Source organism: Balaenoptera borealis (genome assembly GCF_965194805.1).
Source record: "Balaenoptera borealis genome assembly, chromosome: 4".
Lineage (NCBI taxonomy): Eukaryota > Metazoa > Chordata > Mammalia > Artiodactyla > Balaenopteridae > Balaenoptera > Balaenoptera borealis.
In genome coordinates, this window is record NC_138861.1 from 74021204 (window position 1) to 74037974 (window position 16771).

Below are 16771 nucleotides of genomic sequence, written 5' to 3' on the forward strand. Positions count from 1 at the left end.
AAAATGAATCCAAATTGGAAAAGAAGAAGTAAAACTGTCACTGTTGGCAGATGACATGATACTATACATAGAAAATCATAAAGATGCTACCAGTAAACTACTAGAGCTCAAGAATGAATTCCGCTACACCAGTCCCTCCCATCAGGAAACTTGCTCAAGCCCCTTAGATAGCTTCATCCACCAGAGGGCAGAGAGCAGAAGCAAGAAGAACTACAATCCTGCAGCCTGTGGAACAAAAACCACATTCACAGAAAGACAGAAAAGATGAAAAGGCAGACGGCTATATACCAGATGAAGGAATAACATAAAATCCCAGAAAAACAACTAAATGAAGTGGAGATAGGCAACCTTCCCGAAAAAGAATTCGGAATAATGATAGTGAAGATGATCCAGGACCTCGTTAAAACAATGGAGGCAAAGATCGAGAAGATGCAACAAAGGTTTAACAAAGACCTAGAAGAATTAAAGAACAAAAAAACAGATGAACAATACAATAACTGAAACAAAAAATACACTAGAAGAAATCAATAGCAGAATAACTGAGGCAGAAGAACGGATAAGTGACCTGGAAGACAGAATGGTGGAATTCACTGCTATGGAACAGAATAAAGAAAAAAGACTGACAATAAATGAAGACAGCCTAAGAGACCTCTGGGACAACATTAAATGCAACAACATTCGCATTATAGGGGTCCCAGAAGGAGAAGAGAGAGAGAAAGGACCCCAGAAAATATCTGAAGAGATTACACTCAAAAACTTCCCTAACATGGGAAAGGAAATAGCCACCAAAGTCCAGGAAGCGCAGAGAGTCCCATACAGGATAAACCCGAGGAGAAACACGCCGAGACATATAGTAATCAAATTGGTAAAAATTAAAAACAAAGAAAAATTATTGAAAGCAGCAAGGGAAAAACGACAAATGACATACAAGGGAACACCCATAAGGTTAACAGCTGATTTCTCAGCAGAAACTCTACAAGCCAGAAGGAAGTGGCATGACATACCTAAAGTAATGAAAGCAAAGAACCTAAAGCCAAGATTACTCTACCCGACAAGGATCTCATTCAGATTCGATGGAGAAATCAAAAGCTTTACATATAACCAAAAGCTAAGAGAATTCAGCACCACCAAACCAGCTCTGCAACAAATACTAAAGGAACTTTTCTAAGTGGGAAACACAAGAGAAGAAAAGAACTTACAAAAACAAACCCAAAACAGTTAACAAAATGGTAATAGAAACATACATATCGATAATTACCTTAAATGTGAATGGATTAAATGCTCCAACCAAAAGACACAGGCTTGCTGAATGGATACAAAGACAAGACCCATATATATGCTGTCTACAAGAGAACCACTTCAGACCTAGGGACACATACAGACTGAAAGTGAGGGGATGGAAAGAGATATTCCATGCAAATGGAAATTAAAAGAAAGCTGGAGTAGCTATACTCATATCAGATAAAATAGACTTTAAAATAAAGAATGTTACAAGAGACAAGGAAGGACACTACATAATGATCAAGGGATCAATCCAAGAAGAAGATAGAACAATTATAAATATATGTGCACCCAACATAGGAGCACCTCAATATATAAGGCAACTGCTAACAGCTATAAAAGAGGAAATCGACACTAACACAGTAATAGTGGGGGACTTTAACACCTCACTTACACCGATGGACAGATCATTCAAACAGAAAATTAATATGGAAACACAAGCTTTAAATAGCCACAAAAGACCAGATAGATTTGACATTTATATGACATTCCATTCAAAAACAACAGATTACACTTTCTTCTCAAGTGCGCATGGAACATTCTCCAGGATAGATAACATCTTGGGTCACAAATCAAGCCTCAGTAAATTTAAGAAAACTGAAATCATATCAAGCATCTTTTCTGACCACAACGCTATGAGATTAGAAATCAATTACAGGGGAAAAAAACGTAAAAAAACACAGACACGTGGAGGCTAAACAATACGTTACTAAATAACCAAGAAATCACTGAAGAAATCAAAGAGGAAATCAAAAAATACCTAGAGACAAATGACAATGAAAACACGATGATCCAAAACTATGGGACGCAGCAAAAGCAGTTCTAAGAGGGAAGCGTATAGCTATACAAGCCTACCTCAAGAAACAAGAAACATCTCAAATAAACAATCTAACCTTACACCTACAGGAACTAGTAAAAGAAGAACAAACGAAACCGAAAGTTAGTAGAAGGAAAGAAATCATAAAGATCAGAACAGAAATAAATGAAACAGAAACAAAGAAAACAATAGCAAAGATCAATACAACTAAAAGTTGGTTCTCTGAGACGATAAACAAAATTGATAAACCATTAGCCAGACTCATCAAGAAAAAGAGGGAGAGGACTCAAATCAATAAAATTAGAAATGAAAAAGGAGAAAAGTTACAACAGACACGGCAGAAATACAAAGCATCCTAAAAGACTACGACAAGCAACTCTATGCCAATAAAATGGACAACCTGGAAGAAATGGACAAATTCTTAGAAACATATAACCTTACAAGAATGAACCAGGAAGAAACAGAAAACATGAACAGACCAATCACAAGTAATGAAATTGAAAGTGTGATTAAAAATCTTCCAACAAACAAAAGGCCAGGACCAGATGGCTTCACAGGTGAATTCTATCAAACATTTAGAGAAGAGCTAACACCCATCCTTCTCAAACTCTTCCAAAAAATTGCAGAGGAAGAAACACTCCCAAACTCCTTCTATGAGGCCACCATCACCCTGATACCAAAACCAGACAAAGATAGTACAATAAAAGAAAATTACAGACCAGTGTCACTGATGAATATAGATGCAAAAATCCTCAACAAAATACTAGCAAACAGAATCCAACAACACATTAAAAGGATCATACACCACGATCAAGTGGGATTTATCCCAGGGATGCAAGGATTCTTCAATATACGCAAATCAATCAATGTGATACACAACATTAACAAATTGAAGAAGAAAAACCATATGATCATCTCAATAGATGCAGAAAAAGCTTTTGACAAAATTCAACACACATTTATGATAAAAACTCTCCAAAAAGTGGGCATAGAGGGAACCTACCTCAACATAATAATGGCCATACAAAACAAACCCACAGCAAACATCATTCTCAATGGTGAAAAACTGAAAGCATTTCCTCTAAGATCAGGAACAAGGCAAGGATGTCCACTCTCACCACTATTATTCAACATAGTTTTGGAAGTCCTAGCCACGGCAATCAGAAAAGAAAAAGAAATAAAAGGAATACAAATTGGAAAAGAAGAATTAAAACTGTCACTGTTTGCAGATGACACGATACTGTACATACAGAATCGTAAAGATGCCACCAGAAAACTACTAGAGCTAATCAATGAATCTGGTAAAGTTGCAGGATACAAAATCAATGCACAGAAATCTCTTGCATTCCTATACACTAATGATGACAAATCTGAAAGAGAAATGAAGGAAACACTCCCATTTACCACTGCAACAAAAAGAATAAAATACCTAGGAATAAACCTACCTAGGGAGACAAAAGATCTGTAGGCAGAAAACTATAAGACACTGATGAAAGAAATTAAAGATGATACAAACAGATGGAGAGATATATCATGTTCTTGGATTGGAAGAATCAATACTGTGAAAATGACTATACTACCCAAAGCAATCTACAGATTGAATGCAATCCCCATCAAATTACCAATGGCATTTTTTACAGAACTAAAACAAAAAATCTTAAAATTTGTATGGAGACACAAAAGACCCCGAATAGCCAAAGCGGCCTTGAGGGAAGAAAACGGAGCTGGAGGGATCAGACTCCCTGACTTCAGACTATACTACAAAGCTACAGTAATCAAGACAATATGGTACTGGCACAAAAACAGAAATATAGATCAATGGAACAGGATAGAAAGTCCATAGATAAACCCACGCACCTGTGGTCAACTAATGTATGACTAAGGAGGCAAGGATATACAATGGAGAAAAGACAGTCTCTTCAATAAGTGGTGCTCGGAAAACTGGACAGCTACATGTTAAAGAATGAAATTAGAACCCTCCCTAACACCATACACAAAAATAAATTCAAAATGGATTAGAGACCTAAATGTAAGACCGGATACTATAAAACTCTTAGAGCAAAACATAGGAAGAACACTCTTTGATGTAAATCACAGCAAGATCTTTTTTGATCCACTTCCTAGAGTAATGAAAATAAAAACAAAAATAAACAAATGGGACCTAATGAAACTTAAAAGCTTTTGCACAGCAAAGGAAACTACAAACAAGACGAAAAGACAACCGTCAGAATGGGAGAAAATATTTGCGAACGAATCAACGGACAAAGGATTAATCTCCAAAATATATAAACAGCTCATGCAGCTCAGTACTAAAAAAACAAACAACCCAATCCAAAAATGCGCAGAAGACCTAAATAGACGTATCTCCAAAGAAGACATACAGATGGCCAAGAAGCACATGAAAAGCTGCTCAACCTCACTAATTATTAGAGAAATGCAAATCAAAACTACAATGAGATATCACCTCACATCAGTTAGAATGGGCATCATCAGAAAATCTACAAACAACAAATGCTGGAGAGGGTGTGGAGAAAAGGGAACCCTCTTGCACTGTTGGTGGGAATGTAAATTGATACAGCCACTATGAAGAACAGTATGGAGGTTCCTTAAAAAACTAAAAATAGAATTACCGTATGATCCAGCAACCCCACTACTGGGCATATACCCAGAGAAAACCATAATTCAAAAAGACACATGCACCCGAATGTTCATTGCAGCACTATTTACAATAGCCAGGACATGGAAGCAACCTAAATGCCCATCGACAGATGAATGGATAAAGAAGATATGGTACATATATACAATGGAATATTACTCAGCCATAAAAAGGAACGAAACTGGGTCATTTGTAGCGACATGGATGGATCTAGAGACTGTCAGAGGGAAGTAAGTCAGAAAGAGAAAAACAAATATCGTATATTAACGCATATATGTAGAACCTAGAAAAATGGTTACAGATGAACTGGTTTGCAGAGCAGAAATTGAGACAGAGATGTAGAGAACAAACGTATGGACACCAAGGGGGGAAAGTGGTGGGGGGGGAGGTGGTGGTGGTCTGATGAACTGGGAGACTGGATTGACACATATACACTAATATGTATAAAATGAATAACTAATAAGAACCTGCTGTATAAAAAAATAAATTAAATAAAATCGAAAAATTGAAAAGACTTAATTCCGCTAAAGCTGCGGAATACAAAATATATACATAGAAATCTCTTGCATTTCTATACACTAACAATCAAAGATCAGAAAGAAAAGTTAAGGAAACAATCCCATTTACCATCACATCCAAAGAATAAAATAACTAGGAATAAACCTACCTAAGGAAGCAAAAGATGTGTACTCCAAATACTTTAAGACACTGATGAAAGAAATGGAAGATGACACAAGCAGATGTAAAGATATATCCTGTTCTTGGATTGGAACAATCAATATTGTCAAAATGAGTGTACTATCCAAGGAAATTTACAGAGTCAGTGCAATCCCTATCAAATTACACATTTTTATACGTTTTTCACAAAATTAGAACAAAAATTGTTTTTAATTTGTATGGTAACAACGAAGACCCCGAACAGCCAAAGCAATTCTAAGAAAAATGCCACTGGAGGAGTCAGGCTCCCTGACTTCAGACTATACTAGAAAGCTACAGTAATCAAAACACTATGGTACTGGCACAAAAACAAATACAGATCCCCTACCCTTTCCCCCAGATTCTCACCTTTGCTCCGTGTCTCCAGCTGATTAGCGTCAGACTTTTCCTTCATTATTTTTCTTTTGTAAATACAAAGCACTAAGTTCAAAAAACAAACAAACAAACAAACAAACAAAAATACAGATCAATTGAACAAGACAGAAAGCCTGTTGGGCATATAAAAGTTATGTTTATACTATACCATAGTCTATTAATTATGCAATAGCATTATGTCTAAAAAATTATGTAGATACCTTAATTAAAAAATACTTTTTTGTGAAAAAATGCTAACCATCATCTGATCTTTCAGAGACTCATAGTAGTAAAATCAAAGATCACTGATCACAGATCACCATAACAAATATAATAATGAAAAAGTCTGAAATATTGCAAGAATTACCAAAATCTGATACAGAGACATGAAATGAACAAATGCTGTCTAAAAAAATGGCATCAACAGACTTGCTCAATCCAGGGTTGCCATAAACCTAAATTTGTAAAGAATGCAGTAATGTGAAGCACAAAAAGAGGTGCAAAATAAAACAAGGCACACCTATAAACAGTTGTCAGCTCAAGGCAAATTCAAGTTTTCCTTCCTGGCACTTTCTTCCCAAATATTTTCCATCCGAGGTTAGTTAAATTCCCAGATGCAGAACCTACTGATATGGAGGGCTGACTGTACTCAGAAGTCATCCACGTATGGAAACTGAAGCGATGGAGAAGGGATGAAATCATCCAGGGATAATGTGGACAGCAGAAGATAAAGAGAAAAAAAGCCACAAAGGTAAGAAGAATTAAGTGAGAGTGATGTTGCACATTGAACGAATGACTTTCCATGAGAAAGTCCTCAACAGTGTTGACTACCACAGGGTTTAGATAAGGTTTAAAAAATGTCCATCTGATTTATCCATTGAGAAGTCACTTATTTTCTCAAAATATTGGAAGAAAAAGGAAATAAACCATTCAACTTGCTTTCTTGAGGACAAGAGAGATCTAATATTTCGCACAGAAAGAAGCCAGCTGAAGAAAAAGTGTCTAAAAACTGATGAGGGCATATCAAATAATGATCAAAGGACACAGGCAGGAATGGAATGGAGACTCAATGCTGGAGCAAACTTGATAACTGAGATAACGTTAACTCTTTTCCCACAGGATTATTATACATTGTTAAGAGAATATTAATTAGCACAATCACTACAGTGGTCACTTGGCACCATTTAGCAAAATGTTAGTATTTTGTGTAACATGTGTACATTATCTGACCTGACAATTCTATACTTAAAAATTTATCCTACAGATATACTTGTATTGGACATAATGATATGTACAAGATTACTCATTACAGCATTGTTTGAAGCAGAAAAAGACTGGAAGTAACCCAACTATCCATCAAGACACAACTTTAGTTAGTATATCCAGACAAACTAAGTAGCTGTGAAAAAAAAATAGGATGCTCTCTATGTACTGATATGAAAATCTCCTGGATATAGTAGATAAATAAAGCAAAAAATAAAAGTGCAGAAAAATGTGAAGTTACTTTTCGTCTGTAAAAAGGGGGAAAACAGAATACTATATTTGTAGGGACTTCCCTGGTGGCGCAGTGGTTAAGAATCCACCTGCCAATGCAGGAGACACGGGTTCGATCCCTGGTCTGGGAAGATCCCACATGCTGCGAAGCAACAAAGACCGTGTGCCACAATTACTGAAGCCCGTGCGCCTAGAGCTCGTGCTCCTCAACAACAGAAGCCAACGCAATGAGAAGCCCACACACCTCAACGAAGAGTAGCCCCCGCTCGCCACAACTAGAGAAAGCGTGCGCAACGCAGCCAAAAATAAATAAATAAATAAGCTTTAAAAAAAGATACTACTATACTTGTATTTCCTTGAATATAAATAAAGCATCTGGAGAGCTAAGAATCTAAGAACAGTGGTTACTTATGACTCTAAAGAACAGTGGTTACTTATGATGGCGAGGGCTCACACAGGAGAGATGGTGGACAAGAATAAGACCTCACACTTTACATTTTCATGTCTTGTTGAGCCATGAGAATATATTACCTACTCAAAAATGAAGCTAAAAAACTTTCAACTTTTTTTCCAACACAGAATTAAGAGAATGTAAAAAAAAAAAAGAGAGAGAATATAATAATGATGCTAATAAATTAGACTCAAGATTAAAAGTGACATAAGTTTAAACAGTAGAGTTTAAGCTTCTGCTTCTACTTTCTCCACGAAGCAGCTGAGAAAATAAGGAGAAATGTGAGGGGTGAACACGGTATAAGGAGCTAGAAGAAGACGATGTAGAAATAGAAGCTGTAGAGAATGGAATTGGGAGCTTTAAAAATACATCATGAAAATACACTAAACATGACCAAGAATTCTACATATAAAAAGAAAAAAAAAGATATATTGGTCCTGTTCAGTGAAACACACGCCACCTAGAACTGTGTCATCTTGTGGAAAGAGGAAATGGAAAAGTCATCTTTTACGATAATTTACTTAGGCATATGACAGCATGAAGGAACGCCAAAACAGACTAATCCCTGCTCCCCTCCCCTCAAGATTCTTTATCCCCGGTGTATTTCCAGAGCCTAGCACAATGCCTGGCACAGGCTGACGCTCAAAAATCCAACTATTCATAAATTCATTAACTCTGGCCTTAAGGGAAATCAAGAAAGGAGTCCTTTGCTTCAAAGTCGTAACAACAGAACCTGTCGCATGGTTCTGCGCGCTATTTTCAACACGGGAAGAGAGTGTCAGATTCACCCAGGGCAGACAGATGAGAGAACAACAGTCACCCTGACCAAGATGATAAAGGCTACGTTCCCTGCACCCTCCACCTCTCAAAATCCCGGATTCGTTCGCGGCCTCGGGAGTGCGGGGAAACGACTGGGGCAATGGTGCGGCGGACCGGGGAGGAGGCCGCAAATCCTCAATTCGTCCAGCTACCCGTTTCCCCCCTTAGATGGGTCGCCGCGGAGTGTTCTGAGTGGTCACCTACCCTCGTGTGCGTCACACATATTGACAAACGGTTCACGAGAAGCTAACTCTCAAAACCACAGAGAGAAAAGCCAAGCGCCCACAAACCGACGCAGCGTCAAACGAAAACATTTCCGTATCGGGCGTTCCCAGAATACTCTGCGTCTCATGGCGCGGGAGGGGCAGGGGGCGCGGAAAAAAAATCCCCACAAAGGCCCAATATTAATTCTGCGCCTGCGCAAAGTGTAGGTTAAGGTTTGTGACGGCTAGAACTGCACATGCGCAAGTTGTGGGCTGACGCTCCTAGTGGTTGAAGCGGGGGGGGGGGGGCTGCTTCTACACTCAGCTTTGGACTTAGCCAATTAAAGTTTTTGCTTTTTAATGCTGTTGCACAAATAATGACACATGAAAAAAAAAGCCAAGAAGATGTATTAATAAAAGATTTTTACCATTGTAAAGCAATTATAGTCTAATAAAGATGTTAAAAAAAAAAAAGGATTTTATTGTGGCCATATGTCTGCGGCATTCAATTTTCTATTTTTTTCCAGTTCCAAAGACAAAAAAACACGAAGATTTTTAAAATGTGATTTCTTACCAGCAGATGGTGCCAGCGCGTTGAAGAAGCCTGAAAGTGAACAAACCCTCACTCGCTAGCCTATTCGACCAACCCACCGTAGTCTAAGTCCTCGGTGCTTTTATCTTGGTTTCAACTGGGCTCTCAGGCCACAGAGCCTTCATCGCGAGAACTCACGAGATTAGACGCGAGAGAAGGAGCCGAAGTGAGACGCTGACAAATGACAGCTTTCAGGTAGTCTCTACTGTTTTACTCACATATGGGGCCACAGAGCACGTGCGAAAAGGTGGCTCAGCCCCTTTTGCCCACGCCCGCGTTTCTCATGCTGCCCACGGGCCTCACTCGTAGGCTGCTATGTAGCTTCCTGCGGGGATCCACTCCCACGGTAGCGGGCCATGGCCTCTGGGAGACGCTCCTTAAGAGGAGCTGTGAGGCCAACTCCTCCCTGTACTCATCCGGCCTGGGATGTGGGCTTCCCCGTGGCGCGACAGCGACTGGAGATAACCAAGGAAGGGCTGACATGGAGGAGAGTTTTCTGTTCCCCGAGTACGTCCCGGATCCGGAGCCCGCAGTGACCCTCCAGGACCAGCTGCGGGAGCTGCAGCAGCGGCAGGAGGAGGAGGAGCGACGGGTGCTGCAGCGGCGGGAGGAGCGGCGGCAGCAGGAACTACGGAACGGCAGGCAGATGCACCCGGACCGTATGCCAGCGCTGCTGACTGCTGGTGCTTCACCGGCGCGCCCTGCATCTGCAGGTGAGCCGCAAGCAGTACCTGGAGCTGGTGACCGCCGTGCTGCGGCGGCCCAGTCTCGCCCTGGTGCCATACATGGTGGACCTGCTTGATCTGCCCGACGCCCTGCTGCCCCACCTGCCCGCGCCGGTGGGCCCCAAGCAGCTGATCTTGCTGGGAAACAAGGTGAATCTGCTGCCCCTGGATATCTCGGCTACCGACAGCGGCTCCAGGAGCGACTGTGGAACGACTGTGCCCGCGCCGGGCTCCTGCCGCCCCCTGGCTACCGAAGGCCACAACACCCCAGCGGGGACCGGCCACGGGACGAGCAAGAGAAAGCGAATCCTTCGCCCAAGTCCAGCACGATGCTCAGAGACGTGCGGCTCATCAGCTCCAAGACTGGCTATGGAGTCGAAGAGTTGATCTCCGCGCTCCAGCGTTCCTGACGCTACCGCGGCGACGTCTACCTGGTTGGCGCCACCAACGCTGGCAAGTGCACTCTCTTCAGCACGCTCCTGGAGTCCGATTACTTCATCGCCAAGGGCGCCGAAGCTATTGACCAGATGGTCTGGTGAGCCTTAGGGCGCCCGTCCCCATCGTTTTCTGAGACGCTGGAAGTCTGATCGTGGTTCAGGCACCTAATCCTATATCTTTCCTTAATGTCCACTAGGGGCTGGCTGGAGCCTTCACTTTAAAAATTATCTGCCTACTTTGGTCACATTTCTCTTCTGTGTCAGTTTAGTGCTTGGAAATTCGGTATATGTTGTAGTAACTTTCCAACAGAAATAATTAGAGTATTTCTATGTACCAGTCCCTCTTCTAGGCACTGTAGGTGAACCAGATGACAAAGTAGTTTGTTATCTTGGAGGTTTCCCTCGTAGCTTTAGTTCTTTGTATATTTCTCCGGAAAATCCTTCTTTCACTTTCTACACCTAGCTCCACCCCTCACTTTCTCTTCATATCTTGAGTTTACTCATGAGATTACTATACAGATTTAACATTTGAATAATTCATTAATGCAATATGATGTGTGGCTTTGCTGAGAAGAAATGTCAAATATGTGGCTTTAAGAAACGTCTGTAGTAATTGCAAAATGGGTGCTTCTATGACCCTGTTTGTCATAGAAGGCAAAACTAAATACCTCATTTGTTCCTTTGAAACCAGTATTTAACTTTGAAAAGCTGTTTTTCTCTGTAGAGAACTTTGGTTGACTTATACACACAGCGATTTTATACTGGTTGGTAGTTTTTCATTGTATAAAATAAGTTCCTTCTTCCTTTCTTAAGGAAAATCAGTGAACTTGGCTTACAGTTGTGGCTTCCAACTTCCTTCCCGTTCACATTACTTCAATGGACAAGGTGGACACTGTATATCAGAAGCACAGGGGTCATACGTTACTCAAGGTGAGGCAGCATGCTTTGATAGTTAGGTTAACACACCCTGTAATAGTCCCACGGCCCTGCTAAAAAAGCCTTTGTTGGACAGAACCATCTTTGTTACACTCTCAGCTAGCTCTCCCCCGACCTTGTTCACCTTGAGGATTTTGACTATAACGTGAGGTGGGCTCTTATAGAAAAGGGATGCTGGATTGGACTGATCCTAGAATAGTGACAGAGCTGGGTTTTCTCTAGGTGACACTGTCCAATATTGTAGCGCCATGTGCCTATTTAAATAAGTTAATTAAAATGAAATAAACTTTAAAATTTAGTTCTTCACTTGCACTAGCCACTTTTCAACTGCCCAGCGGTCACATCATTGCAGAAAGTTGTACTGGATAATGTGAGTGAAGAGAAGTTACAGATTTTCTCACAACTGGGTGATGCTACTGGCATCTAGTGGGTGGAAGCCAGAGATGATGCTAAACGTAATGCGATACACAAGACAGCACCTCACAACACAGAATTATCTGGTCCAAAAGGTGCGTAGTGCTGAGTTGAGAAGCCCTCGTATGAGTGGAAAAGCTCTCCTCCAAGGTTCTTAATCCCAGGCACTTAGAGATTATCGTACCTCTTCTCTCCTGCTTTACTTGCTCCTTCCTTTGACCTCTTAAGGAGTGTGGTAAAATTTCTCTGACCTTTAAAAAACAAAACTCAGTGTCCCGCTCGTTCCTCCTCTTTACAATCAAGCTTAATCCTGCTTCTCACGTCCCATCCTCTGCAGTCCCCGTTGTGCCCTTTCTATGCCACTGAAATTGTTCCAAGTTCACCAGAGACTGAATGGGGCCTGTTTACAGATCTTTAACCAGACATGGGTACACACTGTTGGCTAGTGTGTAGTGTATGATAGTTAAGATCTCTGGAGCCAGGATGGGTCCAAATCCTGCTCTGCTCCACCACTTAACGAAGCTGTGTGACTTTAGGTAAGTTTCCTTTACCTCTCTCTGTTGCACCTACACCACGAGGTTGTGGAGAAGATCAAGTGCAAGGGGACTGTTGTCACTGATACCTAAGTATTTGTGGTGATGAAGATTATGAGACATACCTACTGCAAAAATAGCGGGTACGTCCAATGAAGAGGTGATTTACCATTAATTAATGCTCATACAACTGAAAATAAGTCAAAACACAAAATACACACCTGCCCTTCAACAAGGATAAAACCAACCTGACTTGGGAAGTAAATGCTTCTTTCTCTCTGGATTTCCTAAGAAAGCCAGAGTGAAATTAAAACTCCATCGAAATAACTGCCCTAAAGTTAATACTCCAGAGACATGTAGGATTTGCAGGGTAGGGCTCCACCCCCATGCATCTGTGTAGTCTTCAGAGTGGACTCACTGATACTTCTCAAAGCAACACTGAGGCTTCTCTCCCGGTGTAATACAAATGGTTTCTTGGGCTGCTCTGTGGCTCATCCTTGCCTTCTGGTTTTCTTACTCACCTCCCAAGTCAAAGTCAATCCTGCCTCCTAATGATCACTGAGACCAGCCTCATAGTCCAAACTGTAATCTACTTTCTTTAGGCTGTTTTGAGATCCTTAGGTATTTTCCCAGCTCCCAGTTTCACTGCCTTCTGCCCACCCTCATTCCACCACAGCTGTAGTTCTCAACCAGGGTTGACTCTTACCTCAAGGGAACATTTGACAAAGACTGGAGGCGTTTTTGGTTTTCACAACTTGGTGGATGCTGAGTAGAGGCTGCTAAAACTTGTGCAATGCACAGGACAGCCTCCCGGGACAAAGAATTATTTGGCCCAAAAGGTCAATAGTGCTGAGGTTGAGAAACCCTGCACTACGCAGATTTTTCCAAAATACAAAGCAGGCCGCAGTATTCCTTTTTGATTCTTTTCTCTTTCCTGCTTATAATTCCTTGGTAGTTCCACATTACTGAGAGAACTCTAAACTGATAGCCTCATCACTAATGCACACACACACACATAACATACTCCGCACAGTTAAACTACCGTTCTCTGAACTCATTATCCTTTTTCCAATTTGTGTCTGTACATGATACTAACCCAGGATACCTTTCCACTGAGTAACTTTAATCTATTTTTCAAATTCTGCTCTTCATTGTTTTCCTTGACCAAACCACGTTCATTACTTCCTTCACAATCACAGTACTTAGTAGATGCCTCTCATCGCGTTTCTTACCTTGTAGTTTATTTACTTGCTGTTTCCACCTTCTGATCTCCTCGGGGGTAGGGACCATATAGAACGTATTGTAATAGCTATCTTTGTGTCCTTAGTGCTAAACACAGAGAGATCTGTTAATAAACAGGTAAATTATTATCCAGTTACTTCCAATTCATGGAAACACCTGTAAACACAGAAGCTGAATCTTACCCATTATCCATGTACCCTTGAGAGGTAATGAGGCAGGGATTAATCTCTGTGTCCAGCCAGGCCTGTAAGAACTAAGGTATTTGGAAGGATGTTGCTTTAATTGCCCAAAATTATTTTGTCTAAAGCTTTATGGGGGACTGTAAAAACTGTAAGCTAATAAAGCAAGATTCTGCTGTCTGGAGGTTACCACCAGTTGGATCCCCATATGGGGCCCTTGTCACTGAGATCTATAGGCTTCATCCCATCACAGAGCTCCCGGGTTTTTCATTTGACCTAGAAGTGATTTGAGGTTTTTTCAACAGTTGAATGTTTAAAAGGATTTTATTCTTGATACCTGTACAGTAATATATTATCAGTGCCTTAATATTAGAGTTATCAGGGGTTTAATTTGAACTTCCAAATATCTTCATCTCCTCCCAATGGAAGATTCCAATGGGTGGAGAAGAAAGAATGGCAGGATTTCCTCCTCTTGTTGCTGAAGACATCACATTAGATGAAGGACTTGGGGAATCTGAAGCAGTGGCTGACATCAAGTTCTCCTCTGCAGGTAATTTTACACCAAGCACTTTTTTGTTTAATTTGGCCGCACCGCGCGGCATGTGGGATCTTAGCTCCCTGACCAGGGATTGAACCCGCACCCCCTGTAATAGAAGCACGGAGTCTTATCGACTGGACCGCCAGGGAGGTCCCTACACCAAGCACTTTTTTTTTTTTTTTGACCTTCCAAATTATTTTATTTTATTAGAAATATGGTTTCACTGTTGAGATCTTAGAATAATTGGGTTGTCAGAAATCTCTCTTTTAAAATATGTTATAAAATTATTTATCCTAATGAGATTAAGCTTTCATTAACTGCCTATCTATAGCATGGCCAAAACAAACAAACAAACAAACAAAAAAACATACCTTATTCTTATTCAAAAACCATTAGGGTTTTTTTGTTTGTTTTCACCAAGCACTTTTTAAAAGGTGAATAAAGTAGCCTTACTGACTTTTAGTATATTTTTTATACAGATGTGCCTTAACTGACATAAGCTGAATATTTTAAGAAATACATTCTAGATTATTCATAAGATGTAACCTACTCTGAAAATAAATCTGTACCTTTTCACAAATGCATTGTATGCTTTTAAAAAATAGAGTGAAACACAGCAGTAGCCTCCCTTGGGTTTCCATTTTGAGCTGTGTTTGGTGTTTTTAATAAGACAGTTGCTAACACCATTTGTGTTCTGCCATGTTCTTGCATAGGCTGGGTAGCAGTAACGCCGCAGTTCAAGGACAAACTGCACCTCCGAGGCTACACACCTGAAGGAACAGTTCTGACGGTCCGGCGCCCACTCTTGCCACATGTAGTTAACATCAAAGGAGAGCGCATCCAGAGCAGCGTGACCTATAAAACCAAAAAGCCTCCTGCCCTTGTGTACAGTCTGCAGAAAAAAAAAAAAAAAGATAAATATATGAAGCTGACCTGTTCACATTGAAGATTAACGATATAGAACATTACTGTATGCATTGCATTAAATATTGCTATAATAAAGCCTTCCGCCACCCTTTTTAAGCTACCAAGGACCGTGCCTCTTTTTAATGAATTGAGTTTGTAAACAGAAGTTATTTTTTGCTGGGTACATATATGTGTGTATCTGTGATTCAGATATACCTAAAAAGGAGTTCTGTTGAATTCAGGTTTCTTCCACTATATTTTTAATGAAACCAGATGGCATTTCTAATTTGGAGGCTAGTTGAGAGAGCAACTTAGTTGTCATGTGAAAAAATGGCAGAGAATCAATTTCTCCAAAATACATTGGCTTAAATGAGATAGAAGTGAGTATGTGGCTTTGCTCCACGTAGTCATCCAAGGACCCGACTGGGGGAACGTGCCGCAGCTTCCATCTCTGGGTCTAAGGTGGTTGCTCAAGTCGTCATCCTTTCGCAATGGGAAAAAGAGAAGAGAGTGAAGAGCATGCGGCTCCCCTACTGAAAAGAAGGAGGAAGTGCTGGAAGTTGCCCACTCACAGCGTCCATTGCTCAACAGTTACACGGCCACACCCCCCATGGGGAAGCTGGAGGATGTAGAGGGAAATGGGGATTTCAGACTTGTATTACTTAAGGGAAGAAGGGGAGAATAGAAGGTGGAAAACAAGTAGAAGTTTCCCTTACATAATCTAAAAGTGCCTGAAAATCTTAGAAAAGAATTCATGTTATGTCTTTCTGGCATTCAGTTTCTTCTGCAAGGATCAGAGCACTTTAACCATTTTATCAACATTTGCCTGTAAACACTGTATAACATTACATCAGTCAGAAGTCTTTACCTTTATGTATTCCTAATTGAGTAAGTGGCACTACAGCTGTGGACAATGAACTGGCCAGTCAAGTCCCAGATCCCAATGTTGAGATAAAAGCTCGTGGAGTAAGCTGGCCTGAAACGCAGATCCATGAGCTTCCTATAGACTCAGGTTTAGCATGAACTTTTTTTTTTAAATAAATTTACTTTATTTATTTATTTTTGGCTGTGCTGGGTCTTCGTTGCTGCGTGCGGGCTTTCTCTAGTTGGGGTGAGCAGGGGCTACTCTTCATTGCGGTGCGCAGGCTTCTCATTGCGGTGGCTTCTCTTGTTGCGGAGCACGGGCTCTAGGCGCATGGGCTTCAGTAGTTGTGGCACATGGGCTCAGTAGTTGTAGCTCACAGGCTCTAGAGCGCAGGCTCAGTAGTTGTGGTGCATGGGCTTAGTTGCTCCACGGCATGTGGGATCGTCCTGGTCCAGGGCTCGAACCCGTGTCCCCTGCACTGGCAGGTGTATTCTTAACCACTGAGCCACCAGGGAAGCCCTAGCATGAACTTCTTAGTAGTCCCATGTTCTCTGTCAACGTGTACACTCTAGCTCCCTTCTCACTAAATAAGTCACTGTAGGATAAATGGTA

The 16771-nt window shown here is 40.9% G+C and overlaps 1 protein-coding gene and 1 pseudogene across 9 annotated transcripts in view; one reads left to right on the forward strand and one right to left on the reverse strand.

Annotated features, from left to right (window-relative positions):
• LOC309627926 (DNA-directed RNA polymerase II subunit RPB2-like) overlaps positions 1-9360 on the reverse strand; it is a 39556-nt gene extending 30196 nt beyond the window's left edge. For 4 of the 8 annotated variants that reach the window (XM_082390320.1, XM_082390319.1, XM_082390321.1 and 1 more), the window contains exons 1-2: positions 8794-9360; positions 5820-5891 (exon numbers count right to left, since the gene is read on the reverse strand). The gene's annotated coding sequence lies outside the window, so the exon portion shown is untranslated. The remainder of the gene's footprint in view (positions 1-5819; positions 5892-8793) is intronic. The other 4 variants (XR_014244019.1, XR_014244020.1, XR_014244017.1 and 1 more) reach the window with 3 other exon arrangements.
• A 12-nt stretch (positions 9361-9372) lies between these two features.
• Positions 9373-15415, forward strand: LOC309627698 (nitric oxide-associated protein 1-like; annotated as a pseudogene). Its single transcript, XR_014249463.1, has 6 exons — positions 9373-9385; positions 9455-10644; positions 10897-10901; positions 11340-11476; positions 14280-14400; positions 15102-15415. The product of XR_014249463.1 is annotated as a nitric oxide-associated protein 1-like (transcript).
• Positions 15416-16771: the final 1356 nt, after the last annotated feature.